The 21,770-nt window shown below is 42.7% G+C and overlaps 2 long non-coding RNA genes across 2 annotated transcripts in view; one reads left to right on the forward strand and one right to left on the reverse strand.

The window, feature by feature from the left end:
• Positions 1 to 21,770, forward strand: part of LOC138967329 (uncharacterized) — a 181,077-nt gene that overhangs the window by 51,323 nt on the left and 107,984 nt on the right. The gene's annotated exons all lie outside the window — the stretch shown is intronic.
• On the reverse strand, positions 5,258 to 14,003 carry LOC138967325 (uncharacterized). The gene is made up of 6 exons (XR_011455917.1): positions 13,219 to 14,003; positions 12,564 to 12,632; positions 11,837 to 11,930; positions 10,690 to 10,860; positions 10,137 to 10,236; positions 5,258 to 6,684 (listed from the first exon to the last, which is right to left on the reverse strand). It is a non-coding gene; the product is annotated as an uncharacterized lncRNA (long non-coding RNA).

The raw sequence follows: 21,770 nt of genomic DNA on the forward strand, positions 1-21,770 counted from the left end.
AAACTGCGAGATAAAAATCTGGAGTGCTGATATCGTGTTGGTGTATCGTGTCAGTGGCCGAGTGGTAACGCACTTGCGCTCGGAAGCGAGAGGTTGCGAGTTCGACCCTGGGTCAGGGCGTTAGCAATTTTCTGCCCCCCTTTCCTAACCTAGGTGGTGGGTTCAAGTCTTTCGGATGAGACGAAAATCCGAGGTCCCTTCGTGTACCCTACATTGGGGTGTGCACGTTAAAGATCCCACGATTGACAAAAGGGTCTTTCCTGGCAAAATTGTATAGGCATAGATAAATTTTCATAAAAATGTCCACCAAAATACCCGTGTGACTTGGAATAATAGGCCGTGAAAAGCAGGATATGCGCCGAAATGGCTGCGATCTGCTGGCCGATGTGAATGCGTGATGTATTGTGTAAAACAATATTACATCTCACACGGCATAAATATATCCCTGTGCCTTGAATATGTGCGCGATATAAATTGCATAAAATAAAATTAAAATAAAATCCCCGAGCTTAGAACTGTACCCACAGAATACGCGCAATATAAGCCTCATATTGATTGGTATGTAAGAAATGTTAAAGTCCTTTGTACTGGAAACTTGCATTCTCCCAGTAAGGTAGTATATTGTACTACGTTGCAAGCCCCTGGAGCAATTTTTTGATTAGTGCTTTTGTGAACAAGAAACAATTAACAAGTGGCTCTATCCCATCCCCCCCCCCCCCCCCCCCCCCCCCCCCCCCCTCTTTCCCCGTCGCGATATAACCTTGAACGGTTGAAAACGACGTTAAACACCAAATATAGAAAGAAAGAATAATCTTTGAACAGCATTTGGTTGGAAAATGAAAGTCTTCACAAAGCTATCTTCTTCTATTTGTGTGGGTTAATATAAATAGGATTTAACATAACAATGTGGTACTGGTATGGGTTTTGTAAAGTGATTACTCAACTTCTGTGAATTGTACCTTCGTGGTGATCATGCTACACACTGGGTAATTCAAGCACAGAAAATAATATTTCTTAATAATTTGGCCTTATAAATGTACTCCGTGACTGTATTTGTATATGGTGAAAAGGAGAAGATATAAAATTTGTGAAATAGGACTTCGTATTTGGTTTTGTCATAATGAATTTGTTGTTTCTGTGTGTGTGTGTGTGTGTGTGTGTGTGTGTGTGTGTGTGTGTGTGTGTGTGTGTGTGTGTGAGAGCATGCATGCGTGCTTATGTGTGAGTGCACAATTGTGTGTGTGTATTAATCCAGCAGAAACAGCTTCTCTTCCATACATTTGAATCATTTATATTGATACCACATGGAGACTATTCTGAACACACAAGCGTGGTTTTCTCTCTACAGTGCTTTTCCTAAAGTTAAATATTGAATTTTTGAATTTAAAAGTTTTTGGCACACCACTTTAAGATAATGCTCAAGGAAAATAAATAGTCTTCTTTTTTCATTAACGCTTTTTCTCACAGTGATGTGTCAATATCTCAGACGCAAATCCAGAGTCATGCACCGTTTTATGCTTGGGAAGCGCACTATACTCACTTTGGTAACGGTCACTGTTAGAAACATGCATACCAATCAATCAATTAAGCGAAAATGAATGATAAGATTCGATTATGTTCTTCTTTTTGTGCACAGGCGGTTATATACAAACGTGCATAGTGTCAAAAGAAATCACACACACACACACACACACACAAAGTATGAAGAAGCCCCTCCAACTTTTGGTTGAGTTTGACTGCATTACCTTGAGGAGACTGACGACACTTCACAATGGAAAAAATAATAACTTTTACATTTCAGTGATTTGTTTTAAGTACAAAAGTACAAGTGAAAGTAGAAATAAATTAATGTGACACTATCCCGTAATCACATATCAGGGTCAACTATAATCAGTCCATTGGTTTACAAAACTTTATTCAATTTGTTATCATGACAGAAACAATGCATTGTTTTTTTAAGATAACTCAAGCATAAATGCTTATTTTAAGTCATCCTGGTATGTACATAACAAAGTTTAGCATGATGGCGGACTAGATACATTTACTCATTTCAGACATCGAAAACAAACAGACAAACCTGATGCGCAAGCAATCAAAAAATGGAGGGGGTGGTAGTACAGAACTTGGTGGGGGTAAAAACAAGAAACAAAAAGAAATGGGGTACGAGAGAACAGAATTCAGCATAAGGGGGAAAAAAAAAGGACGACGAAGACTTGGAGCGCCAGAAATGTTGGAAGAGTGGGTCACGTCACAATAATATTAAATGCACAGAAGACACACACGCAAAGTTAATACATTTTGTGATCGGCGAAAATGGCACTAAATTACATAACGATTGGGCCATAATCGATAAGTCGAAACAAGGACACAAAACACGAGAGAAATTACGAAGAACAATTGGTCAGGCAGCATTTGTCTCATGACAGTGTCAAATGAACATTACAGTGAATAAAATGTGGAGGCTCATGTACGGAACATGCCTGGTTGTCTTAATAAATTCTTGTACAGTTATGAATATGGTCTGATTGACATTCCGGGAATATTGCGGGATGCCTTTCAATAATATTTCAATAAACTTATAATCAGTTATCAATTGACAATAATCGTACATCTCTACACAAGGGTCAATGCAACAAATAGTGCTCAGCAGTCTCCCTTGGGTAACCGCACTCACATTTGGGGCATTCCTTGAGGTGCCGCTGACATAAATCAAAATTCAAATCACTCATACCAATACGCAGTCTGCAATTATGGACTTTTTCAAATCTATCTCCAAAATAATAATGACATGGTACTTTAAAATCAACGTTGATTGCAGTAAAGTAATTGACTGACAATTAGGGTTGTATGTGGGGTGCCTAAAATTTGAACTTTTCTTATTCCCGAATATTTTTTGTGGGCGCAGAAGCACGGGGCAAATGGTATTGTTTTTTTTTCTGGAGGGGGATCAGACAATATAAAACCAATTAGAGGCCGAGTTGCCTGACAGAAAGGCCAATTCTAGCCCCAGTCCATACCGGTTACATGTAATTAGCTATGCACACATTTGAGATCGATACCCAACCTTACTGAGCATCAGTTCTTTGCGTTATTTTAATTTTCTTGTTTTTCTTTAAAATAAAAAAGGGAATGGTTTTATTGATGTCATTTTATTATGTCATTATCTAGTCAGCATAAATGACTTTTGTGGATACAGGAGAAAGTGTTAAAATGTGAAGATTTCAAGTGTGGTTTGTGGTCATCTGCTCAGTTGACCACTTAAAATGTTGTTTCATTTGATGATACGTTTTGTTTGGTGTTCCCGCTTGAATGTGACAGTAAGTTGTACAATGTTACTGTGTGTGTGTGTGTGTGTGTGTGTGTGTGTGTGTGTGTGTGTGTGTGTGTGTGTGTGATGTGTGTGTGTGTGTGTGTGCGTGCGTGAGTGTGTTTGTGTGTGTTGGTGTGTGTGTGTGTTTGGTAACCGGCTTTGTACAGCGGGACCACCTTATTTTGTCATGTATTTTTATTCATTCTGGAGCTTTATTAAATAAACTGCCCATTTCAATCACAACTCTGGTCTGGTCTTATTGTCAGTGTTGCATAAATGATTGTATGTGAGCTTGTGAACATACAAAGAAAAAAGAAAGAAACATTCTGTGTCGAAATATCTTGACTAAAAATCAGGCGGAAGACTACACCTGTTGCATTTCCTATTATGCTCAGGCAATTATAACTGAGGGCGGAAGCGACAATGATTCGTTTTCCCCCCAGATAACATTAATTTGTAGAGACGGAAAAGGAACACGCACATTCTGGAACTGATTTGTGTAAATAACTGAGAGGGTGTTTTGTCTGTTTTGTGAAACGGTCCTCACACATTTGCAAAGTTCCACAGTTAGGCAGCTGAATTAAAGCATTACATAATGCATAGTGTAAACTCTAGGCCTACTTCAAGGTCTTATTACTTCAAGATGCATACACGTGCTGTTGTATCTGTTAGTGCTTGCCGGACACCAGTGCTGATTAAAATGGCTTAGATTGTTACTAATTTGAAACTACAGTATGTCCTTTTACGCGTTGTGGCAACTGAATTTTGTTGGTACCGATGATTTATACAAAGACTTTTATCACAGGTTTCTTCCATATCAAACATTTATACTTACCTTCAAGTTCGAGTTTACCTTTACTTTCACGAGGAGAGTCTGTGTGTGTGTGTGTGTGTGTGTGTGTGTGTGTGTGTGTGTGTGCGCGTGCGTGTGTGCACGCTTAAATATTCTTGATTTTTGAACATAAGCAGTTTATCTGTCATGGAGTTGTGTGTGTTTTCATGTCTGCGTGTTCTTTTCCCCCTCCTTCCTCCTCTCGGCAGTCCGGCTTCAGTCATTTTATTCCTCCCCTCAAAGCAGACAGCAGCATTGTGTTAATGTTCAGAACTTTGCCAGGTTTTTTGTTTGTTTGTTGTGCTTCTTTAATTTAGGTTTGTTGTTTGTTTAAAACACTCAAACATACGCACACATCCACACGCACACTTTTACTTTTTAAGTTATAATAAGTATTGCATTCAGCCACGGTTTTTTTCTCAGTTGATATTCTGATTTTTGCCATTTTTTTGTGTAATTTGTTTTTGTTGTGCTTGTTTGATGTAGGTTTGGTGTTGTTTGTCGTTGTTTGTTTAACACACACTCAAACACACACTAACCAGACACACACACACACCACCACCACCACCACCACAAGAATAGGTTTACACTCACTTTTTCCTCCACGTTTTAATTTTGGCAATATCATTAACCCAGGATTGCAAAGCAGGGATCATTTGTCAATTTCATAACAACGTACATACAATTTCAGCTGGTCACTTCAATAAAATGTGCATCATCACAGGTTTCTGCTGGAATGACAGTGTCTTATCTGTCAACACAAAATACACACACACAAAATGAGTGTGATGCTGTATGCCTCCTAACAGATCCTAACTTCACCCTCCAAACCTCCCTGCAGATGTATGTTCTGTGCACAAAAATAACCTTTTAAAATATACAAAATGCAGACGACATTTCTACATTTGTAGTTGTGCTGCAGACCTGTTTACCCCCATAAGTGTTTTGGAGTAATGCTCAGCCCCAAAAATAGTAATCCTGGCACAAAAATAGTAATCCTGGTACAAAAATAGTAATCATCCAGCATTCGTCGCCAATTACAACGCACATGACAACTGTGTCTGCGAAACGCAATCATGCACATATATCCATCATTCACAAACAAAACACATCAGTCAGTTTTTGTAGTCATCATAATGTCAAAGAAGATTACATCAAAAGCACATGCATCACTGATTCTTTTTCTTTTGCTCGTAGTAGGCCTTTTTCAGTGTGTCAAGCGCTTCTCTACTGTACTTGCGCTTGCTGAAGGTACTGAACTTGTCAAATTCAGGTGCACGGAGCCCCTGGGGCTTTTAGTCATACCTCAGGCAGCTATCTATTAGAAGAACTACCAAGTTTCATTGACTTGCACCCAAAGAGTCAAGAACTGCGATTTTTTTACGAATCAATTTCGTACTCGGACCCGGCTGGTCTTGACCTATTTTTGGATCTAAATTTAGATCAGGTAGATCACCACATCATGCACAAAAAGACACGTCACTAGCAAACTATGTCAGACATCATCATGAGTTTGTATAAAACAAAATGGAGGCCGGAATCACTCAGTTGAATCGAACTCCGACCAAACACCACGTAATAACTAGGTTAATTTATGCACTCGCGTGAACAAGAAACTGTCGAGCTTCACAGATGTCGTCGTTGGGTAGTTTTACTACCATAGGAGGATTTTTGAACTGTAAATGCACTCAGCTGCAACAAAAACGCAAAACGAAGGCTGTAAGCTGCACTGTGCCTTTAAGTAGCTCAACACAATGATCGCAGCCCAGGGTGCTAACACAGTTTGGAAGGTCAAGGTTTTATAGTATGCTTCACTAACGGGATCTTATAAAAAAAGCTAAAACATTTACCACTGAAGAAAAACCATCTCTGAACAATTCAAAATTGTCACACTACTAGTTTTACATTTTAAGGATCTTGCCTAGTGCACATCTTTTTATTATGAAACATTTGTATTGTAAACAAAAGAAAACACAATGTCTTGTGATCTGTAAATGTTCTTAATACAGGGAACTTTATACATTGTTCAAGTGAAGTACTGTACAGCCTATTTAGCTTGTTCATTTTCTCCCTATAATCTGCTACAATTCAATAAACTGCTGTAAACTTGTGCCCTTAAAGTAGATTTATGTCCTTCTGTGTGGGCACCTTCTTCTTCTTCTTCCTCTTCAGTGTTCAGTGTTTGCATTTGGATGTGTGCTCTCTGGCCAAGTCTTGTTGCACAGGGGTACGGGTGGCAAGAAAAGGCCACCCTCTCAGAACGTGTTGCAGAGTCTGTTCTTCCTACCCTAGCCACAGTCGCACGCTGTAGGTGCAAAACCTATCCTTTTGATGTGTACCTTCAGACAGCAGTGTTCTGTGCAAAGGCGAAAGATGGCTGTCTGTTCTGCGTGAGTAAGATGGGGCTATGGTCTTGAATGAGCTGGTAGCTGTCTGTCTTTAAAAAAAAAAAAAAAATAGACATCAAAGAAGCTGCAGCACCAGCCAAGTGTTGACTGTTTTCTTTATGCGTAACCTGGTCCTGGCAGTAGCTGTTGTCCATCTGTAAACAAGCAAGATCATTATTATAATATATTGATGGTGTATTTGTTTTACCCAAAAGACGATTAAAATAACATTTAATTTTTGTTTTAGTTATGTGGCATACATGCAGTGGAACGATCATATCTTGTGATATCTTCCCTCTGAGAAAAAAACTACTATTCAAAATGTACTTTTACATACTTTTTTGTTAACTTAGGCTTTTGAAGATCCACATCCAATCCTGCCACAATGTAGGCACAATCATAGGCTAAAATTGTCAGGGTTATTTACCATCGAACTGTCCTCAACATTCTATGCTGACACACACACATGCACACACACACTGGCACAGACACATAACTTGACTTCACTTAGGAAGGTTATGTGATGCTTAAATCATTTGTCTTGCCACTAGTTCATCACAAGTAACCACTGTGTTTATTGCTGGTATGTGCTTAAATGGAGGGATAGTCTTATCCCATGGTAAAACATTTTTTTTTTAAAAAGCCTGGCAGGTGATGTGAGATGTGAGCCAAACTGTGTTCACGAAAAGCAGCCGGCCTTTAATAACACAAAGCTGCCTCTGTACACAATTCTGCTTTTACACATGCTATCCCTTAACTTGGATTCATACCAAAAATCAAGCCTGGTTTCATAGGAAACAGTCAGAATGTTGATTCAGCATTTAGAATGATAATCTTATTTCATGTACACGCCTTGGCAAATCTGACAATTAAGTAAGCAGAAGTTTTCTTCACGGGACGGATTTGCTCATTTTATTATGTAGCAATGCACTTCACTTGGTCACATACACCCCCCCCCCACCCTCTGTGCACAGTGATAGTTTTAAACAAGGAATTCTGTAAACACAGGGGTGGTCAAATACACCCCCCCCCTTCCCTCTGTGCACAGTGATAGTTTTAAACAAGGAATTCTGTAAACACAGGGGTGGTCAAATACACCCCCCCCCCTTCCCTCTGTGCACAGTGATAGTTTTAAACAAGGAATTCTGTAAACACAGGGGTGGTCAAATACACCCCACCCCCCCCCCCCCTTCCCTCTGTGCACAGTGATAGTTTTAAACAAGGAATTCTGTAAACACAGGGGTGGTCAAATACACCCCCCCTTCCCTCTGTGCACAGTGATAGTTTCAAACAAGGAATTCTGTAAACACAGGGGTGGTCAAATACACCCCCCCCCCCCCCCCCTTCCCTCTGTGCACAGTGATAGTTTTAAACAAGGAATTCTGTAAACACAGGGGTGGTCAAATACACCCCCCCCCCTTTCCCTCTGTGCACAGTGATAGTTTTAAACAAGGAATTCTGTAAACACAGGGGTGGTCAAATACACCCCCCCCCTTCCCTCTGTGCACAGTGATAGTTTTAAACAAGGAATTCTGCTGTAAACACAGGGGTGGTCAAATCCACCCCCCCCCCCCTTCTCTCTGTGCACAGTGATAGTTTTAAACAAGGAATTCTGTAAACACAGGGGTGGTCAAATACACCCCCCCCCTTCCCTCTGTGAACAGTGATAGTTTTAAACAAGGAATTCTGTAAACACAGGGGTGGTCAAATACACCCCCCCCCCTTCCCTCTGTGCACAGTGATAGTTTTAAACAAGGAATTCTGTAAACACAGGGGTGGTCAAATACACCCCCCCTTCTTCCCTCTGTGCACAATGATAGTTTTAAACAAGGAATTCTGTAAACACAGGGGTGGTCAAATACACCCCCCCTTCCCTCTGTGCACAGTGATAGTTTTAAACAAGGAATTCTGTAAACACAGGGGTGGTCAAATACACCCCCCCCCCCCCCCCTTCCCTCTGTGCATAGTGATAGTTTTAAACAAGGAATTCTGTAAACGCAGGGGTGGTCAAATACACCCCCCCCCCCTTCCCTCTGTGCACAGTGATAGTTTTAAACAAGGAATTCTGTAAACACAGGGGTGGGACTCTCTTGTGATGAAAAAGGAGGAAATCCCTTTTTTTCCAGGGGGTTCGGGGGCATGTTACCCCGAATTTTGGTTAAATGGTACATTAAAATCTGTGCAATCTGACAAAAAAGACATTCTCCACACTCCCCAACCTCCCCCCCCCCCCCCCCCCCTCAAAATTACTATTAGTTATCAGGAGTTTTCAGTCAGCACAATTTAACTCTCAAGCCTCCAGTGTTCTGTTTCATCTCCACGTCACTCCAAATCATTCAGTCAACAAGTCATAGATATTGTAATGAAATGTGACGCGGAAAAATAGATTACTCCAGCAGAATTCGTAAGTTGTGTCCGCGGAAATCCGCGGAAAAGTCCCACCCCTGAAACAGCACTGCATGGGGCCTTTTCCAGAAATAAATTCATCAAAAAATGTCAACTCACAACAGCAAGAGTCAGTGTGTCGATTGTTCATATGTGACAAAGTTGAGGGATGAGCTTATCCTATCTTAAAGCCTGGCCAGAACTGAGACGGTGACGAGAAGTAGTGTGCCTATAATGACACAATGCTTTCTTCGTAACCAATTAGATTCAACATCTCAGATCTGGTCAGGCCTATACAAATGCCATCTCTCAACTTGGTCCATACAAAAATCATGAACCTGGCTTAATTCTGTACAGAGTGGGAATTTGTTTTTCTCTTTTTCGAAATCCAAAATAAGCAAAATCAGGTCTTAAAATCAATCAATCAATATGAGGTTTATATCGCGCGTATTCCGTGGGTACAGTTCTAAGAGCAGGGATTTATTTTATCTTTTTATTTTATGCAATTTATATCGTGCACATATTCAAGGCGCAGGGATTTATTTATGCCGTGTGAGATGGATTTTTTTTTACACAATACATCACGCATTCACATCGGCCAGAAGATCGCAGCCATTTCAGCGCATATCCTACTTTTCACGGCCTATTATTCCAAGTCACACGGGTATTTTGGTGGACATTTTTATCTATGCCTATACAATTTTGCCAGGAAAGACCCTTTTGTCAATCGTGAGATCTTTAACGTGCACACCCCAATGTAGTGTACATGAAGGGACCTCGGTTTTTCGTCTCATCCGAAAGACTAGCACTTGAACCCACCACCTAGGTTAGGGAAGGTGGGAGAAAATTGCTAACGCCCTGACCCAGGGTCGAACTCGCAACCTCTCGCTTCCGAGCGCAATTGCGTTACCACTCGGCCACCCAGTCCAAGTCCAAATGGAGCAAGTCTTAAAATGGGAGTGAATTTACAGATGTTATGAACAAGAAGTCTGCGAAAACAGGGTCATTAATAGGAAGGAGTCTTAGATTGGGGTGTCTTAAAAGGGGCAGGGGTGGAGGCCACTGTAATGACCATGAAATAATCAAAATAATACTATCAGTCATCTTATTCTCTACCAAATTTCTAGAGGTCAAGACAATGATACAGATTATTTACTTGTGTCACTGTTAGTGTCATTCTATGAATAACAGACCGATAGAAAGAGAGCTCTGTGTCTTGTACCTGGGTTCGTGCTCAGTTGCTTGAAAATTGACTTGTCAGAGGTTCTTCTTCAGCCTTACACCAGCCTACAGCGGTAGCTTCTACTTCACCAAACTTTGTTCTGAAACAAAACAAATAAAACACATCTTCAGGGTCAAGCATATGTATCAAATCATGATCACACAATTAAACCTTCTTCTTTGGTCAGTACTATTGAAGATTTGTTAATTGTTTCTTGTTCACAAAAGCACTAATCAAAAAATTGCTCCAGGGGCTTGCAACGCAGTACAATATATTACCTTACTGGGAGAATGCAAGTTTCCAGTACAAAGGACTTAACATTTCTTACATACTGCTTGACTAAAATCTTTACAAACATTGACTATATTCTATACAAGAAACACTTAACAAGGGTAAAAGGAGAAACAGAATCCGTTAGTCGCCTCTTACGACATGCTGGGGGGCATCGGGTAAATTCTTCCCCCTAACCCGCGGGGGGTTGTACAAGATAATGAAATAGAGTGAATTTTGAAGTGCATTCATAATTAAAGCCCAATCATGTGGTTTAACCTACCTAGTCTTGAAAAGCCTGTCCGAGGAAACAGATCAAGCACCCTTCCGCAGACCTTCCTGACGGAAGAGTCTTGGTTGTAACCGCTCACTTTCTAAAGTAGTCCATAAGCAGTTCCATGTGCCTATGTTATCACTGTAACCAGCTCCTTTGTGTACCTGTGATCTGGATGAGCTGCAACACATAAAACTTTCATATGAACACTATGTCAAGTATACCAGTTAGCATCCATCAAACACTGACTGACTGAGGAGCATCACAAGATCTGTTCTAAGGAGGTAACAACTATTGTCACAAAGTGTTTATGATACAGCTGCAGGCACATGGCACTGAGTGGTCAATTGGTGAGGGGGGGGGGGGGGGGGGCAGAAGTTCTGCTCAGTCTTGTCTGCTGATACTACACTTTGTGGTGGTGTAAGGCAGGGAATCACACCCCAACCACTGGCCCCGCCCACCTGGTGTCGAGTGCCTGTGGATACATCAGTCCCAGTCATGGCTGGCCCCCGGTTGACAACTGCCATGTACGTCATGTACGGGTACATTTACTTTGCAGTACAGATTAGTTTTCAATAGCAATGACATCATGGACGCACACCTGCCCAACGCAGACAAGGACAGCAAAATCAGGGACCAAACGTGATAAAGAGTAACTAATCGTCACAAACATCAAAATGCTTTGCATTTCTTGACCAGATAACAATCATTTCTGGGCAATTGAAGATTATTATTCCACCTACAGGCTATCACCCCCATGGCTGTTACTTGTAACACATTTCATTTCTTAAAATATGTTTTGTAAAGTAATACTGTAGTTAATAGATTTCTCTGAAAGGCACATTCCTTCTCATGAAAACAATTTGGCTCACCGTCTAAGATCTGGTCAGGCTTTAAAATGGGATAAGACATGATCTCTTAACTTGTTCACATACCCACAATGAACGGTCTGGTTGCTCTCTGCGCCAAGTGCGATTGTGTTATGAATAAATGCTGTAAAAGCTACAACTGTACTAGCTCATTTAAAAAAAAAATCACAAAATGTCATTTCACCACAGCAAGCAAACAGTGTGTTTATTTCTGGTATAGAACAGACACACACATACACACACACACACATACACCAAAGCAACACAAAAGCCCAAAACATGCCTACCATCTAAATGAGGAATCCAGTTCCAACTGTCTTCTGCCAATATAACACTGCCAGAGACACCATGGTGTAGAAAGTCAGTTTAAAGAGAGACTACCTGAAAGAAAAATGATACAATAATAATAAAACACCCAGTGCAATAGACATACTTGCTCGTTAAAGGCTTACTTTACCATGTAAAAACATTTTGCTTCACAGTCTCAGATCTTGTCAGGCTTTTACTTGGGATAAGATCATCCCTCTACTTGGACGAATAGCAACATAGATCAGCTTGAATGCTCTCTGTGCAGAGTGGTTTTTGTTTGTTTGTTAAAGAATTAGTTTTGTTAACAACACTGGTACCTTTTTGTGAAAATATTTCATCACACATTTTAACTCACCACAGCAAGCAGTCACTGAATATATAATTTTTTGTATGTGGCCAAGATGAGGGATTCCAGAGCATAATATAACATTGATTTCTTCATGCCATCTGATTTGCAGTTGAATTCACAGGGCGAGAAAAATTCTAGACTGTCCTCAACATTCTATGCTGACTGTAAATTGTAAATATAATACATCCACCCTAGCTAACTGGTACACTAATCACTTGCTCTGGCTTACTTCTTTTTCCAACATAATAAATCTGTTATTTGTACTTTAGCCTTTTGTGGTAAAATATTCTCATTACCACCAGTTGCACTCACAAGCTATTGCACTAGTGTATTTTGGAAATGATCAAAGGACTTACTTGTGTTCTACAACAGCACCATGTCAGTGTTGCGGGAAGAATGAGGCAGGGCTTGGTAATAACTGAGACCTGCAAGTAAACAGAACATATTTAGAATCCCAGCATGTGTTATAATTTGTGTATATTTATATTATAAGGTCTTACATTGCAATAACAAACACACACACACACATGCACACACTCATTCAATGTGCTCTATGTGCTAAGAATAAGAGTGATTGTTTAATGAATTAACGCTGAAGAAGCTACTAGTTGCTTAAACACAGTCATAGCAAAATGTCACTTGATCACCACATCAAGCACACTGTATCTTCATTTCTGGTTGTATACATTGTATGCAAGTGGAGGGATGATCTTATTCCATGTAAAATCCTAGCTCAGCTGATCTCTCTCAACTTGGATTCATACCAAAAATCAGGAGCCTGGGTGTTTCTGTTCAGTGGGCATTTCCCTATTTGTTTTATTTGAATGCATTTCTTAAAAAGAACACTTCCTCTGCATAGCCGTCAGGATGTTGGTTCCACCTTTAGGAATGTGTCTTAGTGGACGGACAATCTTATTCCATGTACATGTTCCATTCCTTCGTGCATTATGTGATTCTACTGTATTTTAGTCATAAACAATGACCTTCATTCTAATAAGAAGAGACTATTACCTTTCACCTCGGACGTGTCAACTCATATTTTGCCGCTGAGTCGGTGGACAGTTGCTGGAAACCGAGTCCGTCGTCACACTTCGGGCTTTGGCAACTAAGTTCACTTTGCGGGTCTTTCCCCTTGTAACACCATACTTGTTCGATCACAGTTTCTTTGTTCATCGGCCGAAGCAGGCCCCTCCTTCGCTCCCGTCTCGGCCACAGTTTCCTCAGTGCAGTCGCTGAGTCGGGCATGAGAGCCCGCCCTTGAACGCACTCTCCCCTGTACCGCATAGTTTTAAACCTCCCCACCTTTTTAATCTCCCTGTTTGCCGGAGCTAACCACTATCGGTAACAGTGACTCAACCGCAGGACTCTGAGACGTTCGCAAGAACCCAGTCCTCTTCGGAAGAAGATGATGATCAAAGATGCATTGCCGACGCCGGCCATGTTGAATTAGTGAAAACCGAAACGTGGAAGCGAAACTAACTTATCTTCGGGAATCAATTAGGAAAACTATATGTGTAGTAGGTAGAAAAATGGCATTTAATGAGACAGATAAAACTCGGATCAAATGAGAAAGAAAGAACTATCCAAACTTGCAAGCACAGCCGCGGTAGTCCTAAGTACGTACTGAAGTTCCCGATCCATGTTTTAGTCTAACCAGCGCTGTCTCTAGTCTATAGATGCGCAACAGGATAAGAGATACCCTGAGGTTATAAGTGATACTCCCACATACGTTGCACAAGCATAGTTTAACGTTACCTTATGTACGGTCCAACCGGTGTGCAATGGGTGCTCTCTCTCTCTCTCTCTATCTCTCTTTCTCTCTCTTTATCTCTCTTTCTCTCTCTTTCTCTCTCTCTCTCTCTTTCTCTCTCTCTCTTTCTCTCCGTCTCTTTCTCTCCGTCTCTTTCTCTCTCCGTCTCTTTCTCTCTCTCTCTCTCTCTCGCTCGCTCTCTCTCTCTCTCTCTCTCTCTCTCTCTCTCTCTCTCTCTCTCTCTCTCTCTCTCTCTCGCTCTCAGTTTATGATACCCCCTACACCTCCCCAATGTTCTGCCTTTCGTATAGATTTGTATCGTGCACCCCAACGTCACCCCCCCTTCCCCCTCCAATCACACGTTTATCTCCCCTCTCTCTCTCTTCCGTTCATCATTTTCACTTTGACTTTGTCATTCTCTCCCTCCCTTCTTCTTTTTTTCACTTACTGTTTATGAACTTGGGTTTATCATCGACCCACCCCCATCCATTTTTCTGCTCGTAGTAGATTCATGACCGATTTACACTCATTTTCTTTCTTACCACATTTTCTTCCTTCCCTCTGTTCAGTGTTCATCATTTTCTGTTCAAGTCATACCCGTCACCCCCTCACCCCACAACTCACCACCCCCCCACCCCCACCCCTTTCTCTTTCACGTACCAGTGTCACCAGGGGGTGGATTGGGGGGGGGGGGGGGATTTGTCGTGTGATAAATGTGGACCGGTGGCGATGACGTCAGAACACGAAGCGACCAGATGGCGTCACATTAACATGAAAATACAACTTACCGCCTGCCGCGGCTCCCGGCCACATAAAAAAACGACATGTGAACAGAAGCTTCTATGAATTTTATGTCCCTCTTTTGTGCATATTAAATAGAACTGTATCGATTTGACTTTACTTGTGTCCTCGAACTTGTTTTGGTTGTTTTAGGGGTGGTGGGTGGGTTGTGTCGGGGGCTGGGGAGGGGGACTCTCTGTTTTATTGGTTGTTTTTGTGTGTGTTTTTGCAGGGTGCAGTGTGTGTATGTATATGTGTGTGTGTGTGTTTGTGTGTGTGTGTGTGTGTGTGTTTGTGTGTGTGTTTGTGTGTGTGTGTGTGTGTGTGTGTGTGTTTGGGGGGGGGAGAGTGGGGGGATAAATCGTTAGTGTGTTTTGCTGCCTTTTTTTTCCTGTCACCGTTGATGCCTCCAATGATGAAGGCGATTGGAATAAGTGATTAATGGACATTGAATACCCGTTCATATTTCCGTCTGAATATCATTAATATTTGTATAGCTGTTCCTACATTTCAATGAATCATTATTTTGTGTGGTAATACAGAGAACATGCAGACGTCTTTAGTGATGCTGACGTTACTGTTATTGTTAAAAATAAAAACCGATTAGGTTTAATGACGTTGGTGTTGTTGCTGATATTGTCTCCGCACATGTGGCGTCTTTGTGATCTCTGTAATGTACAGTTCAATCGCGGGCATGTATTGTTGTTATTGTTATTTTCCCGTGAATTACTCACTTCTGCTGTCATGTTGTTGTAAAGGCGATTTTCTAAAACTGATAAGCAGGAGCGGTCATCTATTGCAATGGGTTCGGAGATCTGACATGTCTCGTTTTGTTACCGTTCTCACGAGATCAGTTATAGTTTTCTCTCTCTCTCTCTCTTTCTCTCTCTCTCTCTCTCTCTCTCTCTCTCTCTTTCTCTCTCTCTCTCTCTCTTTCTCTCTCTCTCTCTCTCTCTCTCTCTCTCTGTAGCAGTGTATGTATGTCTTTGTCTGTGTCTCCCTCTGAGTCTCTCCGCTTCTGTCTTTCTATGTCTGTCTCTGTTTATGTGTGTGTGTGTGTGTGTGTGTCTCTCTCTCTCTCTCGCTCTCGCTCTCTCGCTCTCTCGCTCTCTCTCTCTCTCTCTCTCTCTCTCTCTCTCTCTCTCCCATCCGACTCCTGGCACACAGGTCAAAGCAGAGGTTAACTTGAGTGCACGTGTACCTAGCAGGAGGGGGGGGGGGTGTGTGATTCGGGTCAGAAGTGGGGTAAAGCACTTTGGTCTTCAGTCTTTGGGTTATATCTTTCCGTGGAGAAGATGCCAACATGAAATTCCACTATGCTCTACTATTTATTGATGGCCGCCCTCTTTCTTCAATTAGCTGAGGGCCGTGAACATGTGTCGTTGTTTGCCGTTTTCATGAAACATAAGTAATCAATTTATCCACTTGATTATATATTCACAACAGGGACCTATCACTCTTCTTTGCATGTTTTTATGCCTACGGATTTTCAAATACTCTGCAACACATGTAACCCAAATTCAACAAGTGCCCGTACAATACCGTGCCGCTTCTTTTATGAAAACATTGCTTCGGCCATGTTGATTTTAATCAACCAATTTTCTTGTAGTTGCTGTAACTGGTTTGTTCAAGTTTCGTGTTTGATTTTTTTTAAATGAGTCATGCGAATAGGTACCTTTTGTCGTACAGTATAATTATATGCTAGATAGTTCACTGGATATTTGCTTGCACGCTCAAACCGAATCAACCTCTGCCACGAGTAAAAAAACATTGCTTGGAAAAAAAATCTACGACATGCTCCGTTTCTCACACACAGACACACAGAAAATACTTTTTTTTATTTTTTATTTTTTTTAAAGAATCTTATATATATCACAGTCTAACGATAACGCCTGGAAATAAATAGATAAAGACATGAAGAAACGGAGAAGGAAAGACATAAACATCAAATGGGCTGTACAGCTAAAAGTCTGTTGATAAATTTATGCACCGTACAATGACTACAAAACGTTGCCTGTTCATGTTAATGCTTGAAATGATTTTGGGTACAAGGAGATTGGTGCCTGCCAAACGGTTGTGTGACGTGTCTAGTGTGTTGGCGAAGTGTCTTGTGCTTGTCACTTCTCGCTTTCAGCCCTCACCGCTGGCTAGCACCGTCTGTCCTTTTCAGGACAATGCGAAAAGAGAGCAGAATGCGCCAGTCTCTCCTGCCAGTACAATAACCTCTCCACAACAAGCCCTATGTAGTGCCTCCATCGCGGCGACAGGCGTAAACTGGGTACCGCAAGGCCCCAGGCTAGACTACAAGGACTCGGAGGAGGTTGGCCCCTAGACGTGCGGCATGCGGGCCCACCGGTGTGTGGAAACGCCCAGGTGCCCACGAACCAACCTCCAGCTATGAATCAAATAGCCGGGCAGGATAGGCTCGTCAACCCTGGCAGGCAGCTATCCTAAGAGAAGACCACTCTGAATTCAAAACGAGGGTAGAGGAGGCTCATCATCCATCTAGGTTCCGCACAGCTCTCACTTTGAGCCTGTCATTCATTGGGCGAAGTCGACTGCGCGAAGCTGGCCGCACGGAGCTTTGGTAAAAAGACTTCGCGAAGTCGACTTCGTGCTCAACTAAGGACCGCCTTTACTCTATTGCACATGTCATACATGTGTGTTGCTAGACATTTTCATGTTGGGACATTTGGCCGAAACTGTCAGAAAGCTTTAGGACATCTTGGAAAATTTTCGGCCATTATTTTGGCTCATACAAAGTCACCGCAACATTGAAGCACAAGACTCAAGAGGGGAACACCAATACATACAATCATTATCTTAGGAACACAGATTACAGGGGCGGAACAGTTAAGCCAGAGGGGGGGGGGGTACAACCTGGGGTCCAGGGTCCCGTTGGGGGGTCTGGGGGGGCAAAGCTCCCCTGAAGCTGAAGAATTTTAGCTATTTTATAAACAAATTGTGGCTTATCCTTGATTTTAAACATGATCAACTGGTGTCAGCAGCCACTCATTATTTCTTTTAACGTTAGTATTAAAATTTAAATAATGGCAATTTATCTTCACTGGTCTAATATAGGTCTAGGCTGATATCTGCTCCCGACATCATATAGTATGGTTAGAAGGAAGACATGTTGCATACTATGACAAATAAACAATTAACTCTTCCCCCGGCTTTACAGACAGAAAAAAAATAAAAACATTCCCAGACAGAATTTTTTATTTTTTAATATATTTTTTTTTTTGGGGGGGGGTCCGGAACCCCCGTAACAACCTCCCTAATCCACCCCTGGATTATATGTTGCTTGCTGCAACTGAAACAATCAGCTTTGCTGATTTAACTACATCAGACACCAGTTCTCTGAAACTTTTTCAAACCTTTAACTTTAATTTCTTGAAAGTAAAACTCTTCCAATCTTGTGCTAATCTTGACAAGCCTTGGGAAACATGACTGGTAAAACACCAATAAAAAACCGTGTAGGGTGAGCCATTTTGTTTGGAAACCACGATTTGGAGGACGCTTTTCATTCTCTGGCTCAGCAGATTTCGATTCGCGGTGACTATCGTCTGCTATGTCGTCTGCTTCGATCGACTCGACAACACTACTACCACTCACACTGACACTGTCCACATTCGCGGTGTTCCTGTCATTTTGTCCGGAATCACTTACCTTGGCGAAGGGTAGCAAACCTTGGCCAATTTAGTTTTTTTCTTTTTTGGTTGCGACATGATGTTCAAATCCAAATCGAAAGCACTGACTGATTGATAAACTATCGCGAACCGGCGAACGCAAACGCTGAGAGTGTGGTTTCCCTTGTCCAAGGGAAACCACTCTGGCATCTATATTTTTTGGCACTGGCTTCCGTTCAAAACATTGATGTTTCGTTTTTGGTATTCGCGAAGGAAATAAACGTCAGTCAGTTGACTAAGTACATCGGCAGCAGTTTTAGCAATCAAAGCCTGACCAATACAAAAAACTGGACAAACTTTGGCCGATTTAGGCGAATACTCTTCGGACATTTGGCCGATAGGGACATGAAAGTTTCGGCCAAAGTAAAAAAAAATCGGCGATTGGCCGAAGGGCCGACCCAAACGACACCCTGCATTTAGAGAGCTTACTTCCCTTTGTTTACCCCAGACTACAAAAAGTGCTAAGACCTTCTCGTTACCCTTCGAGGCCTTTGGTCTTCGCGCCTTTGATTTCCGCGCTGAGCCGTGCACAGGAAGTGACAACACCACCCGACGGACAAAACAGAACACAACACTCTCAACTCCTCCTCTCGGGGCAGCGGCCTAACAGCTAAGAACAACAAGCGAAGCCTTCCTGCTAATAGACTTCGATCACCTCGGCGTTATTTTTGCCGGGCCGGGGGGACCGGACTCCGAGGGCAACCCGCCAGATCAGAACGACGAGACACGAAGGCACGGGAAATGATATTCTTTAGCGATGCGGGATGAAATATTTACACTTCCCCAGAGGGGTGGGGGAGAGATTGTGGCGGAAGGGGGAGGAGGAGAAGGAGGGGGGTGGGGATGGGATGGAGGGTCAACCCGAGCGGAAGGTCGCGCGTCCCCAGCTCCGATCCCCCCGGGTGCTGAGAGTGGCGGTGAGAGATTGGTGCCATAAACTAATTGATCGCAATTATTGATGAGCGGACGGTGGGAGCGTATGTGGGGCCTTTTGCACGTGCTGGGCAGGAGATGACTGTGTGTCACGCACTACGCCCTGGGGGTCAAGTGTGGCGACAATTTCAGTTTGCATTTACATGTATAAACATTCTCAAATTAGTATCTTGATTTTGTCCGCCATCGTGTTTACTTCTTTTATATTTCCCCTGGATTCGTTAATATAGAGTTCGGATCGCCTATGTTATAGCTTGCATGTCACGATACTAAAACGGAATACGGTTTTGTTTTAACTTCTTCTTCTTCTTGTCGATCACTCAGATGGAAACGCCGGTTCCCCGCGCAAATGTTGCCGTGCGCTGTAGGTCGTCCAGACTGCCATAGAGCTTCCCTTGCACCGTGGTCGCCTCCTCCCAGATCTGGCTCCTGAGGCCATCGTGTAGTAGGCAAGTCTGCAGCAGGTGTTCCGTTGTCATGCTGCCTGATTGACAAGGGCACTGGTCTGACTGGCCAATTCTGAACTTGGTGAAAAGGTGGTGGTTCATTCGGTTGTGGCCTGTCCGCAGCCTGAATATGAGGACCTGCTCAGACCTTGTGAGCAGGTGAAAGGCGTCGTTTTTGTTGAAGTGTGGGTGCTGCTGCAACCACTTTTTGTGTTGCTTGGCCTTGATGATGGTCTTGGCTTCTTTGAAGGTGGTTGATCTGTCATTCTGGTCCTTCGTAGTGCCCTCCTTTGCCAGAGTATCTGCGGCTTCGTTGCCTAGTATGTTGCAGTGAGAGGGGACCCATTGCAGCACGACTGTGTGGGCTCTGCACTGGGAGGTCGAGAACGTTTTTGTGGAACTCCTCGTCTTCCAAAACCTTGTGATTCTTTGGCTTAGCAGGGCGTTTAGTTTCAATGCAAGATTTGAATCATAATACAGTAAAACGAAAGAACAATTTTGGCACAAACTTGGAACGAACGCTGTAAGTTTAAGTCAGTTTATGACGTGGCCTGAACAAATACTGTCAAACCTACCCTGGCGACCACCTCTTGATGGTGACCACCGGTCCATTGCGACCACCGAAAAGGAGCAAAAACGAGATGTATTCCTATTCTTATTATCCAACTTTCCATAACGATCACCTTTCAATAATGACCACCTTTGGTAGATCCCTTGGGTGGTATGGACAGGTTCGACTGTATTACAACATGGCATAGATCTATAAACAAGAATTGTTTACTATTGCAGGATTCTTATAGTAGAAAATAAATTTGCTTTTCGTGACTAGACGTAAACTGGTATCCGGATGAAAGCACCCAGTCAGTCCCTTGAAGTCATAAGCTCTCTCTCTCTCTCTCTCTCTCTCTCTCTCTCTCTCTCTCTCTCTCTCTCTCTTTTTCTTTCTCTCTCTCCTCTCTCTTCTCTCTCTCCTCTCTCTCTCTGTCTCCTCTCTCTCTCTCTCTCTCTCTCTCTCTCACTCTCTCATTCTTTCTCTCTCACTCTCTCTCTCTCTACCACCTCTCTCTCCCCCTCTCTTTCTCTCTCTCTCTCCTCTCTCTCTCTCACTCTCTCTCTCCTCTCTCCTCTCTCTCTCTCTTTCTCTCTCTCTCCTCTCTCTCTTTCTCTCTCCCTCTCTCGTTCTCTCTCTCTTTCTCTCTCTCTCCTCTCTCTCTCTCTCTCTCTCTCTCTCTCTCTCTCGCTGTGTCAGCCTGTATGTCTGTCTCTTTCTCTCTGTCTCTCTCTGTGTCTCCCTCTCTTTCTTTGTCTCCTTCTCTCTGTCTATTTCCCTTCCTGCTTACCACTAAGTCTGTCTGTCTTTCTGTTTGTCTCTCTCTCACTCTCTCTCTTCCCCCCTCTCCCTCTTTCTCTTTCTCCCCCTCCGCCCACCCCCTCCAGTATGCATACAGTATGCCATCAGCGCTTTTCTCCATATTCACAGATTTTATGGTGATGGGGTCTAAAGCTTTCTTCTCCTTTTTTGATGCCGAGAAATCCGCGGTAGTACTACTCGGGGTAATTGCACTGATTAAATTATTCTGTATTGATGGGGAGAGATGTTTAACTCTGCTGTTGGACGCTGTATTGATGCAGGACTGACGCTTTTGTCAGCCAGGACAATCAAGGAAGGTTGGAGATAAACACATGAAGCAGTGTGCACTGATCACATAAAGCAGTGTGCACTGATCACATAAAGCAGTGTGCACTGATGACTTCAAGCCGTTTGTGCGCGTGACCCTAAATGCACCGCCTCGGCTAAAGCTGCCTGCTTCACGACTTGAATTGTCAACAGACCCGGTGATCAATCCCAATCCTGGGTTTTCACCTTCCTGTTGTTTCTTCGGGTGGGGGGTGGTGGAAAAATCTCTTAGAGAGAGAGAGCGGGGGGGAGAGGGAGACAGAGATAGAGAGACTGAGAGAGAG

The sequence above is a fragment of the Littorina saxatilis genome, linkage group LG5 (genome assembly GCF_037325665.1).
Source record: "Littorina saxatilis isolate snail1 linkage group LG5, US_GU_Lsax_2.0, whole genome shotgun sequence".
NCBI classification, from domain to species: Eukaryota; Metazoa; Mollusca; class Gastropoda; order Littorinimorpha; family Littorinidae; genus Littorina; species Littorina saxatilis.